At 45.1% G+C, this 12295-nt stretch overlaps 1 protein-coding gene across 1 annotated transcript in view; it reads left to right on the top strand.

Annotated features, from left to right (window-relative positions):
* Positions 1 to 5358: 5358 nt before the first annotated feature.
* Positions 5359 to 12295, top strand: part of LYST (lysosomal trafficking regulator) — a 156813-nt gene continuing 149876 nt past the window's right edge. Inside the window, exon 1 of the mRNA XM_045009357.1 lies at positions 5359 to 5455. The gene's annotated coding sequence lies outside the window, so the exon portion shown is untranslated. The remainder of the gene's footprint in view (positions 5456 to 12295) is intronic.

The following is a 12295-nucleotide window of genomic DNA, read 5'->3' as shown; positions in this document are numbered from 1 at the left end:
AGTATGTTGAAGTCTTAGAGCTGGTTAAATATTTCTGTGAATAAATGTAGCATGTGCGCTCTGCTGTTATCTGTGGAGATGGACTATTTCTTGTTTACAAGTATTTGAAGGACTGTCCTTCTTATCATGAAAATGTTCACAAACTCTGAACATTATGTGTTTTAGAATTGAAGATTATTCATCCAGAAATTCATTGTAGTGGTTTTAGTCATTGTTCAGTATTCATCCTTCATTATTCTGCTGCTTAAAATGCTGTATTCATCTAGTCAGGGAATAGAAACAATACTATGTTACTTAGGTGACCAATCAGCAAGGCAAATAGAATAATTTGCAGAGCCAGAAATGTGGTCACCTAAACTATTTTGTCCCTACTGATGTAGAACAAATACATTTGTAAAAGTGAAAATCAGATTGCCACAAATTCATACATAGAAAAAGAGGCTACACTTGTTTGATAATTTATTCACAATGCTCTGATCAATATTATTTTACTCACTTAGATATTTGGCCAACTTTTCTCTTAATATATATAAAAGGTATTGTCATTTTTTGTGGAAAATACAATGCTGTTTTTCAGTAAATGCTCTGTAGCATGGATCCGCAATTTACAACCACAAATACTTAATATTTATCATTCCACATCTAGGCTGAAATGGTTAAGCAGACAGGGCTATAATTCCAGAGGGAAATTGAAATCTGTGCAAAAGCCAAGGAGATACCTGCACCAAAAGAAAAAAAAAATTGGCTACTTCTGGTAATGATGAACATTCATAGATTATTTAAAGATTGTGTCGAGATAGGACAGAGAAAGGGCTTGCTCTTGTGGAGGAGGAAAACTTAGGCCAGGTCTACACTAAAAAGTTAAGTAGAACCACCTACGTCTCTCAGGGGTGTAAAAAAGCCATGCCCCTGAGCAACCGTTAAACTGATCTAACCCTGGTGTAAACAGCACTTGGTTGACAGAAGAATTTTTCCATTACCTAGCTACCACCTCTTGGGGAGGTGGGTTAGCAACAGGAGAACCCCTCTGCTGGCTATAATGAATATCTACACTGAAGTGTTGTAGCAGTTTAAGTGTAGACATAGCCTTACATGCTGGAGCAAGACAAATGCCCCCAGGAAGGCAGCTTACATTGCCCTAAATATGGAAGCGTCTACACTAAAATTTTGCTGCTGCCAACGTAACTGCTATGCTATGTTGACTTAACTCCTCCACCATGACAGCTGTAGAGTCTATGTTGATGTAGTTAGGTTGTGTTTACATCAACTGTTACTGGGTTTCAGAAGCCATCCCACAATGCCCCACACTGACAGTACAATGGATACAAGTGCTCCTGGTGAAGAGGCACACTGCTGAAACAAGGAGCAAAGTGTAGACATGCACAAGCGATGTAATTACTGTGGTGGCTGCATGCTGATGTAAGTTAAGTCAACTTAATGTTGTAGTGTAGATGTGCCCTAAATGAGAGAACAAGTTTCTGAAAATGGGAACACTGAGTGTTTGATTTAACTGTTGACGCAAACATTACCATACATGTTGTCCTTGGTACACATGCAGACAGGCTCTGAGACCTAACAGTGCAATATGACACTCCTTTTTAAGGATATATTACTGCCGTAACAAATACTGGGGGACAAGTACGGCTTCTTGTGGAAAAAAATTGAGTTATCAAGAAATTGTGGTTAAAAATTACAAGCTCTGGACATCGACTGCAGGTCCCATTAGGCATGTTTTAGGGAAAGCTTCATGCCTTCTTGAGTTACCTAACCATAGCTCCTTTCCCATTTATGTAATGTCTTCCCAACTTAAGCATTTCCTCCTCCCCAACATGTTTGTTTAAAATTTTTAGGATGCATAGGACCAAGTTCAGAGAGATGGTGTATAAGGGTAAATTAAATTCCCTTAAGCCTTGTCTTTTCTACAAAACTCAAGTTAACTAACCTGAGGTAAAATCCTAATGAAGACAAAGCAGTTTGTAGTTTTCGCAAATTAGCTACTTAAGATAAAGGTTATGGAGAAGCCTAGTCTTTAATTCTACCTGCTAAGTGTGTGAAAACTACAACCTGCCTTGTCTTCATTAGGATTTAACATTGAGTTAGCTAACACATCTCCCCATGTCTACACTTAAACAGCTACAGTGCTATTAAACAGCTGTATCACTGTAGTGCTTCAGTGTAACCACCCACTACAGCAATGAGGTTTCTCCCGCGCTGTAGTTAATCAACCTCCTTGAGAGGCAGCAGCTACATCAACAGAAGAACTCTTAGGTTGGCCCATGTTGCTCAGGGGTGTGGATTTTTCACACCCCTGAGTGACTTAGCTTGGTTAACTTAACTTTTTAGTGGGGACCTGGCCTTTAGAATTTTTTTTTTACTAGATCTACTGAAAGCCCCTTAACAATATGTAAGTCATAGTAAAAGAGTATGAATAGGTGTAATCTATACAATGAGGAGCCATAAAAAAAGTATCAAAGCAGGGAGCTTAATATATAAATTCTTACACCGTCTTATTTACTTTTCTGTCTGCACTCCTCTCTTCTGTTCCTTTGGTACACCAGTTTAAGCCTTTTCTATACAGAAAAAAAATATCAGCTTAACTACATTGATGTTAAACAGTTCAACTCTCCTATGTAGCGTGCATTGCTAAATTGCCAGATTTAGCTGAACTACTTTTAAGTGAGATTTAAACTGGTTGAAGTGCATTTATGTGGGAGGAAGGGTTTACACTGGTTTAACTAGATTAATTGATTTTAAATTGATTTAAGTATCAGAGGGGTAGCCGTGTTAGTCTGGTTCTGTAGAAGCAGCAAAGAATCCTTTGGCACCTTATAGACTAACAGACGTTTTGTAGCATGAGCTTTCGTGGGTGAATACCCACTTCTTCGGATGCAAACATCCGAAGAAGTGGGTATTCACCCACGAAAGCTCATGCTACAAAACGTCTGTTAGTCTATAAGGTGCCAAAGGATTCTTTGCTGCTTCTAAATTGATTTAGTTAACCCAATTCAATTTTTCTCATAAGCAAGTCTTTCGACTCTCTTGGGATTAAAACAGTATGCTACAGCCACACCTCTTGTGCCCCCATCCTCCTGTGGAAGTGGGAGGAGAATAAAGGCAAAACCCTGGGGAGTTGTGTAAATGAGAACCAAGCCCCAATGTATTAAAGCAGGCCTAGAAGGAGTTTAAAGAGACTTTAAGTTGGTGTAACATACATTTTGAGGGAGCCAGCAGATGGTAAATTATACAAAAGGGAGCTCTGCACCTCTCACACTTTGTGTCCTTAAATTCTGTCTAGAATTACTTCCTTATTTAAATTCATCTCTGCATTCACCCCAATGTATCACTTTCTCCTCATCTCTTCTCTGTTTTTTCTATATTGCCATGATCAACTAGTGACATGTGAAATTTATACAGGTCAAACAATGCCACCAATCTAGTTCTGTGTCCCTGGTGTTTGCTCAGTGATTCATTTCCTCCCACATAGTCTATAACTAGGTACAAATATAGGTCTGTTTCTCCTTCTGCCACACTTGTATCATTATCCTTTGCACTGAACATGTGTGGCTACAACATGATGTTACATTTTTTGCATGCATTTAGTGTCCCCTTGGCCTCCTTCCTGGTTTCAGCTGCACAGACCCCTGGGTATTGCTCCATTTGGACTCCCACTGTTATTAGTGTAATGAATGCTCAGAACTGCCAGGAAGACTCTTTGAAAGTGAATTAGTTTCTGAGACCATTTTTATGGTGCTCCTCTTAAGAGGCCCGAGGGAGAATTTTGCCCTTGTCTGCTAGATAAAAGATTTGTCTACACTTAAAAGTTTTGCCAGTTAAACTGTATTAGCATAATTAAAGCAACCCCCTCAGTTTGGATGCATATGTGATTATACCAACATAAGAGTACTTATTCCAATTCAGGTACTGAAATAAGCTATAGTAGTATACATAAATACATTCTTTCATTATGCAAAACATCTCAGTCACATCACAATGAACAGTAAATGCAACACACCAGAGTCCTTGGCCTGCAATCTTCCTCCACGTTTCAGTCTTTACACAGCTTTGAGAAGTGTGCCATATCACATCCCATCCAGCCACCCACATAGTGGAACCACATCTGCCCCACCATCAGTTCCTGCAACACTCTCTTTGGCAATCTTCCTCTTCATCTCACCCACGTGTCCTGCAAACTCAAGTTTTCTTTATCTGATTGTCTTGATATCAGATATCATTCGTGTAAGTCATGTGTGCAATATAACTAGCATACTGCAATTGCCTGTATCATTTCAGTTAGAAGGCAGAAACCCTCTTAAGGTTCTGTTTCCTCAGCATCCATGTCTCACATCCATATAGCAAGATACTGCAGCAATTTTATTTAACACTTCATGGTAATACCTTTGTTTCTCCAGCTATGGCTGAGTTTTTCTAGAGTAGCAGTTGTTAGTCCAATTCTATGTTGGATCCCTAAGTGACGGTTAGTGTCCCCTGTAGTCATTCTACCCAGGTTTGAAGTGCTGAACGCACTCCAGTGCCTCCTCAGATTTGGATAAAACTATCTCTGCCTTTTCAACACATCTGACTGTCACCACTGTCTTTTCATGTGAAATCTTTAGCTCTTCTCTGCTTCCAATGCCATTCTGTCTAGCAACTTTTGCACCTCCTCTTGCAATGATACAATCAGGACCATCAGGGAAACACAGATGACTAATTTTTCATTGAGCCACAGGTACACATTCTCCTCTTTTTAAGATTTTTTCAAGAGAACAGCTGAAGAGGGTTGGTGGTAGCAAGCAGCCCTCTCTGACACCTACCCTCAAGTCAAACCAACTATTTTTCTCACGCCCCACACTAGGGCTTGGACAGGTATAATAATACCGGGGAGGGGGAGTCAGCCATACCGGAACTAGTCTCCTGCAGAAACCTCTAAGTGTAAACCAGGCCAAGTGCCCCCAGCAAACCTCCCTCAGTGAAACTACCTCCCCGGGCCCCGCGCCGGGGTCCCCACTTGCTCCCCGCAGTGACTCTAGATACAAGGGGAAGGGGACCAGGAGGGGTAGCCAGGGGCGGGGCAGTCAGGGCGAGGGGGAGGGGCGTAGAGGGAGGGTCAGGGGGAGGGGCATGAGGGGATCAGGTCTGTGTAAGAGGAGAGGCCCCGCCCCAGGAATCCCCCTACTCCAATCACGCTCAGGGCTGCGTTTCCCATTGGCCCGCAGGACGCACGTGATCTCCTGGCGGGCAGCCGGCGCCGCTGATTGGTGTCTGGCGCGTCGCCCGTGTGGGGAGGGCCAGGGGGCGGGCTCTGCGTTTCCCGGGTGACGGAGCAGGAGGGGGCGGCTCCGGTCCCGGCGGCAGGAGGAGGCCGGATCCTGGCAGGGGCGGGCGGCCGCTGTTAGAGGGATAAGAGCGGGGCGGCCGGCGCTGCGCGGGGACGCGGCGGTGAGAGCGGCGGGACCCGGTAAGAAGCGGGGGCCGGTGCCGGTGCCGGTGCCGGTGCCGGTGCCCGAGCAGGGTCCCGTGGTCTGTGTGGGCCTAAAGTTCCGGGGGCGCTGAACGGGTGCGTGTCTGTGGGGCGGGGGGAGCTGAGGGGCGGGCGGGGTCGGTCTGTGGGGCGGGCGGGGCTGAATCTGGCTGAGTCTGGGGTCTCCCCCCCCCCCACAGAGTAAGGAGGGAGGGAGGGAGGGGGGTTGCCCGGGCTCCGGGGCGCGCAAAGCCCCTCCCCTCCCCTTCCCTCCGCGCAGCTTGTGGGCGGGCGGTAACTTTGTTGGTAGCTGGGGCAGAGCCGCGTTTGCGGTTCCTCTACCGCTGTCCCTGGCCCCGACTGCCGGGGGGGGGGGGGCTGTTCCCGGGCCCAGGCTCTTCAGCCCGGGGGCAGCGCTGAGCTTGGTGCTATAAGGACTATCCAGGAGCTCGGTCCCCCGCGGCTGTTTGTGTGAGTTAGAGAGGCGGCGTCGGGTGGTGATGGCATTAATTTGCCTCGTTGAGCATCTGCTCTTCAGCAGAGCGCAAACATTAAATTGTAGTGCTGGGGTAACCGCTCAAGGCATTAGCAAAAGTCAGTTACTAAGTACAGAAAAGACTTTATCTACAGGAGGAATAGCATTAACGTGGGAAACGTAGATATGTGCCTTTCTCCCCTTCCCTTCGCCCTTTTGGATGATTTCTTCACTCTGTTCTTAACCTTTGTCAGTTTCATAAATCCTCTCCATCACGCTTGTACTGTAGAGCGATACAGAGTGATGGGCACAGAAAACAGTGCTTACTTAGAAGTAACTAAGGAGATCCGTAGTGCAGGTTTCACCATATTTTGTAAACGTAGTCATTTCCCCTCCCCCCCCCCGCATCTTCAAAGTGAAAACTTTAAGGTTTTTCAGGAGACTAAAATATTGGACTAAGCCAACATTGTTATTTACAAGGAAACATGTATTGATTTTTGTTTGAGCTGTGTTTTCTAGACGATTTCAGTGGCCTTACAGAGTTCCATAACCAACTGGTAGCACAGCATATTTGGAACATGTTTTTCTTGATGACACCTGCTGTTGTATGAGATATGCACACCCAGTATCTTGAGATGCGGTTAGGTAGATAGTGTTTTTGTTTCAGGTAATATGATTTGATTGACGAGTTTCAAGAAAATGAGTAAATAATGATCAGATTGGTTTAGTTAACATCTCATATATTTTGTATTGTACAATCCAAAGAGCAAATAAGTTACACTTACATGATAGTGTCATTTCCTTTGTTACTTACTGGGCCTTGTATATATTCATGAGCACTTTAATATCTCTCTTCCCTTGATGGCTCTGCTATATCTTTCCAGTGTTCAATATTTTCTTTGCTATCGTTAGTTTTAGCTTCAGCTACATACGAGTGTCATAAGCAGTCTATTAAATAGTCTATTTGTATGTGAACAAGAGTCTTATTCTATTTAGGTTTTTATGCTGTGTTCATCACTGTATTATTTGAGTGCTTCCAGTAGTGCATCAGGCCATGTGACTAAACATCTGTATTTGTTGTATGTTCTCTTATCCTCTCCCCAAAGGAAGAAGCATGTGCAATGGCGTGTCTTGTTAAATATACCTGTTGCAATGTGATTCATGTTAGAGAATGAACAAGATATTCTTTGTTTACCTACTAATCTATTGGCAATATTTTAGCATATGTTTACCCTGTGTGCATGTCTTATCTTACAGTCCTGTAGTCATAGTGTATGCATACAGTTATCACAATGAAAATGAAAGGTCTCAGTAAATTATTGGTCAAGATCATGGGGCACCGTAAATAGCGTAAAGGGGAAAATATGTTCTTTTTTACCTGTCACAATTGTGCATGAAAGAGTACTGTATAGTTTGATGGAATTTTTCTAATAGTATCAGTTTAAAGTTACACCATGACAAGAGATGCTAACTCCCCTCTTATTCCGCGCCCCCCCCTTTTTGTAAAAACTTGGTGGAGAACTTTGCATGCCCAACCTGAACACCTCTTGAAGTTTACTCCTGGGGGAATTCTGTGCCAAAAAAATTAAATATTCTGCTCACAATATTTTACAGTTCTACAAAATTCTGCATATTTTGTCAAAAAACCACAATATAATCATGCCAGTTTCAATTATTTTGGTAATTTATTTCAAAATACCTGTCAGCACGTATGTTCATAATAATACAGACAAAAAAGATTCAGGAAATGTTTTTTGACAAATGGATTCCTTACTAGTCCTATTAATACAGAACTTGGAGTAGTAATTCTTTAAACTACAATACAGAAATGTATTTCCAGCACCCCATAGAAACTGTGCAAAGGCTTGGGGGAATCAGAGGTAATAGAGAAGCTGAGGGAGAGGGAAGTAATTGCTGGGAAGGAGCCTGGGGAGGGTTGTTGGGAGTGAGTGGGGGAAGTATGGAACAGGGTTGTTTTAGGGTTTTTTTTATGGAGGGAGGAGAGACCGGGAATTTGGGGAGCCTCTCCCATTCAGTTAGGCACATCTGTCCCCTGCCCCTGTGTGCCCCTGCAGCCTCCTCCCATTCAGCCCCTGGCTCAGTGCTGTCACCCAACTAATTCCTCAGTATCCCTGTGTGCTTTGCTCTGTCTGGCCCATGCCTCCTCACCTGGCCACGCTAGGAGGAACCTAGCCTCTCTGCTGGCTGACTGCCCTCTTCTGGTGCCACAGCAGCTCCTGCTGGGTGAAAGGTGTAACTGCAGCACCTCTCCAGCAGAATCTATATTCTACAGAGGAAAAAAAATCTCTAGAGGACATGAATTCTATGTGTGCACAGTGGTGCAGAATTAATCAAAGGATCGAAGTTAAACTAACAACTAATGTTGAACTAGATTTTAAGCCTAAGAACTAGACCTAACATGCAGATGTAGATAAGCAAGGGTGCCTTCCTGTCAGTAAGGTCTTTCTGCCTCCAAATGCTGAAATTTCCACCAAGGTGTTGTCCCTGGACTTCGCTTTGGAATTCTATATTTTATCTATATTTTTGGCTAGCTTGTCTTGCATATTTGGAAATGTAATCTCCAGCTGTTGAAGGTGTCTCTTGTATCTTCTCATTTCTCCAGAGCCTCCTTGCTGCTGCAAGAAATAGGGTCTCCACTACTCTACTTCTTCTGGGTCCCCTTTCCACCCATGAATAACTCCAGTGCTTGCTGCTGCTTCTTTGCAGAGTTCACTTGAATGACTTGAGTTAACCTAGCTCAACTGAGAGCAGCCAGCAACACTGCAAAATAGTATTTGAGTTGCTTTGTTCATACTGGTGTGGTACTAAGTTTTCTGGAGCCATGACCCTTTGTGTTACTGGAGTCAGACTAAGCATTGTTTCACAGTGAACTGAGAGAATTTGTCTACCCTTTCTAGGCACTCAGGAGGGAATTGTGGGGTGGCATTAGAGAACTAATGCTACTCGAGCTGTTTTAATCTGTGTCCATGCTACAGAGTGGTCATGTTAGCAGTTGACAAATTGTGCTAACTCAAGCTTTCGCCTCTTAGGGCAGCGTTACTCAAATGAGGCCACCATGGCCACATGCACCCACCAGCGGCTTTTCTTGTGGCCACAACCACCTGAGCTGTAATTAAGGAGGGGTGGGGTAGGGGGAAGCAGTGCCCCCCCCCCCCCTGCTCCTGGATACACTGCCTTGGTGGTGATTGCTAGAGCCACCAATAGGGGTTGGGTCCTGCCCTCTTCTGGAGACACCCAAGGCACAACACTAGAGGAGCAGCTGGTGAGTTCCCCATCTTCCCCAGGGCAGTGGGACTCAAGTTTTGGGCTTCAGTTCTGGGGTGATGGGGTGGCAGGCTCTGGCCACGGGGCTTCAGGCTCTGGCCCCTATTGCCTACCTTCCCCTCCCCCCGCCGGCTTAATTTGTCCCCAAACTTGCCAGGGCTGAGTAAGTCTGCTGTGAAAAGTGGCGTGTATGTTTGTTAATATCACTTTTCACAACAGATCTACTAGGTAGCTATAAGTAAATTACAATGATTTGGGCATGTATATGTGCATATTTGTTTTTCCTAAAGCTAATTAAGTATTTTAGGAAAAAGTGTGAGAGCAGCCACCAGCAAGAGTTGGTGGACACACTCTGAGGCCACCAAATAATTTGTCCTGAGAACCCCTGTATTAGGGTATGTCTATACTATAAATAGACATCTGCAGCTGGCCTGTACCGGCTGAATCTAGCTCATGGGGCTCAGGCAAAGGGGCTGTTCAGTTGTGTTGTAGATGTTTGGGCTTGGGCAGTAGCCCGGGTTCTGGGACCCTGTGAGATGGGAAAGTCCCATAGCTTGGGCTGCAGCCTTAACCCGAACATCTATATTGCAATTAAATAGCCCTGTGAGCCTGAGTCAGCTGGCCTGGGCTAGCTGCAGGTTTTTAATTGCAGTGTAGTCATACCCTTACTTTTTCTTTGTCCCTCTGATAAGCCAGCCAACTTGAAGTAAAAGCACTACCACCTGAAGTGAAGGGTTTTTTGTGTGGCTGAGGCCATGTCTACACTACAAAGTAAGATGACTTAATGTAAGTCGACACTGAACTGCCGATTTAAGCAAGTCGATCTTGCATGTCCACGCTATGCTCATTGTGTCGGCAGAGTGCATTCTCACTAGCAGGGTTTGCATAGATGCATGGAGTGCTGCACTGTGGGTAGCTATCCCACAGTGCACATAGTGGAATTTTGGGTTGGGCTTGCAATGGCTTATGGGACCAAAACATTGGCGCAGGTGGTTATGGGAACCTGGCATTAGCCTCCCATGATGCATTTACCTCCCTTACTCCCTCCCTGAAATCAACAGCAAACAAACCAAGCCTTTTTTATGCCTTTTTCTCAAGTCTGAGTTACCCATGCAGACGCCATAGCACGATAAGTATGGACCCCACTCAGCTGTACACTGTTGTTGTGAGCATTACAAAAACTTTGCACCTTATCCTGCAGTATTTGCACAGCTGATACACGAGCTGCCACATGGAACACTGATGCCACGCGGGCAGCCCTGGTGGAAGACATAGAGCAGAGTAATTCGCAGTTGCTGGCGACATCATGCATCACCTTGACATGGTTGAGCGCCGTTTCTGGGCCCGGGAAACAAGCACTGACTGCTGGGACTACATCATTATGGAGCTATGGGATCATGAGCAGTGGCTGCAGAACTTTCAAATGCGTACAGCCACTTTCCAGGAACTGTGTGAAGAGCTTTCCTCATCCCTGAAGCAGAGCAATACTAACATGAGAGCTGCTCTGGCAGTGGAGAAGTGAGTGGTTATAGCTTTGTAGAAGCTTGCAATGGGGCATCAATTTGGAGTGGGGAAATCTACTATGGGATCTGTTGTGATCCAAGTTTGCAGGGCCATTAACAGACTTCTGCTAAGAAAGGTAGCGACTCTGGGCAACGTGCGGACATAGTGGATGTTTCTGCCATGATGGGTTTCCCTAACTGTGGTGGGGTGCTAGACGGAACGCATATCCCTATCTTGGCACCAGACCATCTTGCCAAAGAGTACATAAACCAAAAGGGGTACTTCTCAGTGATGTTGCAAGAGCTGGTGGATCACGGGCCATTTCACTGACATCAATGTGGGATGGTCAGGAAAGGTGTATGCTGCATGCATCTTTAGGAGCAGGTTTGTTCAGAAAGTTGCAAGCAGGGACTTTCTTTCTAGACTGCAAAATAATCACTGGTGATGTTGAAATGCCAGTCGTGATCCTGGGAGACCTAACCTACCCCTTGCTCCCATGGCTCATGAAGCTGTACACAGGCAGCCTGGACAGCAGTAAAGACCAGTTCAGCTATAGGCTGAGCAAGTGCACAATGGTGGTGGAATGTGCCTTTGGACCTTTAAAAGGTTGCTGGCATTGTTTGCTTACTAGGTTAGACCTCCAGTTAAATAACCATTCTTATTGCTGCCTGCTGTTTGCTCCATATCATCTATGAAACAAATAGAAAAGTTTCCACCAGGGTGAGGGGCTGAGGCAGATTGCCTAGCAGCCGATTTTGAGCAGCCAGACACTGAGCCAATAAGAGCAGCACCTCAAGGGGCTCTGTGAGGCTTTGAAAACCAGTTTCAGCAGTGAGCCAGAATAATGTGACACTTATCCATGTTGTTCCTTACCAAACTCTCCCTCCAGTGCATTTTCACCCTTGTAAACTGCACTCCCACCAACAAAGTCTTTTCTCCTCAATCCGTTAAGTTCTGTTATGCACACAAACACAGAGACAGCAAAGAAAAGTAAGATAACACTGGGGGGGAGGGGGAGAAACAAGGAAAGCTTGCTTACAGATGTACTGCAATAACAATCATAGGTGTGGGAATGGGCGCCTTCTGGTCCTTGTACCCTCTCCTGGTGTTGAGTGCAAGGACACCCAACTCCCCACTCCCCCCCCCCCGCTGCTCCATAGGATGTTTGTGGGAAGAGGATATAGAACTGGGCAATGATGGTAACAGGTTCAGCATAGGCAGCAGAGGGACTCTGGCTTGGGTTCAAGAAAGGCAGCTGGATGCTAGATGCCTTAACTAGTCTGATTGCTCCTTCATAATTTGCAGCATCTCTTGTTCCCTGCATGCTCTTCCATCCATGTCCAGGTTCTCGGATAGTTCAGTCGTCCATGCTCTGAGCTCCGTCCTGTCACTCTCTGCAGCCGCATTAACTCATTGAACATGTCCTCTTGAGTCTTCTTTTTCTACCTTCTAATCTGGGAAAGTCTCTGTCCCAGTGTGGAGGATGCGCCGATGGACAAGGTTTCAGCTGCAAGGAATGCAAAACACAAGGGTAGCATTGACAGTACATACATTGTTTCTGGTGCAAGGTTAAT

The sequence above is a fragment of the Mauremys mutica genome, chromosome 3 (assembly GCF_020497125.1).
Source record: "Mauremys mutica isolate MM-2020 ecotype Southern chromosome 3, ASM2049712v1, whole genome shotgun sequence".
NCBI lineage: Eukaryota > Metazoa > Chordata > Testudines > Geoemydidae > Mauremys > Mauremys mutica.
Note: the sequence above shows the minus strand (reverse complement) of the source record. Positions and strands in the feature narration are given on the sequence as shown.